Here is a 942-nt window from a genome sequence, read left to right as displayed (position 1 = left end):
GCCAACGCTCGTGTGTGAGTCCAAATGGGGCCGCAACCCCCGTCTTTCGTTTGCCCGGAATGCGGTGGGGAAGTTTCGAAGATTGCGCCCCGGGAGCGTGCCGGGGCGTGCGGGGATGCACGACGGTGCCTGTCGGCGCACAGTCGTCGGGAGCGTGAGGCGGGCGTATGGAGCATAATGTGCCCTACTCGCAAGGAGCAGGGCGACGGAAAAAATTGGATGAAATGCTCGTTGTGAGCCACCTCCACGGAAATCTTTAGTAAAAGGCGAAAGATTTGTTCGTTTTGAAGGTGGCTCCGAGTCTGAATACCGGGGCCATGTGGGGTCGGCATGACCCAGGCGGTAGCCGTTGTCAGCCGCGCGAGCGAGCTGCCGGCCGCAGGATAGCTTCACGCGGGTCGCGGCGGTGTGCCACGCCGAACCATCGCTGCGGGTCCCATGGTGTAATGGTGAGCACTCTGGACTTTGAATCCAGCGATCCGAGTTCGAGTCTCGGTGGGACCTGGCGCCCCCCATCACCCCGGGCGCCCTCTTTTCGACGGCGTTTGTTTTATTGTGCGCCGTCTTATTCGAGTGTCTTCCGGACACGTGCCGCAGACTACCTCGTGGAGAAACAAAACCAGATCGAAAACAAAGTAAAGCATTGCGTCTCAACCAGCAGGTACTCGATTAGTGTGCTGGTGATGATGCAAGCGAGCGCGAGTTTGGCACCGGGCCAGCGCGAACGCTAGCCCGACTATCAAAAATTACACGCCCGAGGTATCTGCATTTGAGATACTCGCAGAGGTCAACAGCGTCGAAGTGCAATGACACCGTCTCGCCCTGAGGGAACCGCCTTCGTGATCACGGTTAACCCCTGCGCCAGGTAAGTATGGCGCGCTGTGGGTCGTCCGCCGCACCCGGCCGCGTCGTGGGTGGGTGTGTTCCGCGGGCGGCGGTGTC

At 60.4% G+C, this 942-nt stretch overlaps 3 non-coding genes across 3 annotated transcripts; 1 reads left to right on the top strand and 2 right to left on the bottom strand.

Annotated features, from left to right (window-relative positions):
- Positions 1-182: 182 nt before the first annotated feature.
- Positions 183-304, bottom strand: LOC113336973. The gene has a single exon (XR_003354068.1). It is a non-coding gene; the product is annotated as a U5 spliceosomal RNA (small nuclear RNA).
- A 128-nt stretch (positions 305-432) lies between these two features.
- Positions 433-504, top strand: TRNAQ-UUG. The gene has a single exon. It is a non-coding gene; the product is annotated as a tRNA-Gln (tRNA).
- Positions 505-710: 206 nt separating this feature from the next.
- On the bottom strand, positions 711-873 carry LOC113336972. Its single transcript, XR_003354067.1, has one exon. It is a non-coding gene; the product is annotated as a U1 spliceosomal RNA (small nuclear RNA).
- Positions 874-942: the final 69 nt, after the last annotated feature.

Source organism: Papaver somniferum, unplaced genomic scaffold (assembly GCF_003573695.1).
Source record: "Papaver somniferum cultivar HN1 unplaced genomic scaffold, ASM357369v1 unplaced-scaffold_15435, whole genome shotgun sequence".
In the NCBI taxonomy this organism is placed as follows: domain Eukaryota; kingdom Viridiplantae; phylum Streptophyta; class Magnoliopsida; order Ranunculales; family Papaveraceae; genus Papaver; species Papaver somniferum.
The sequence above is the reverse complement of the archived record's forward strand: the minus strand, read 5'-3'. Positions and strand labels throughout refer to the sequence as shown.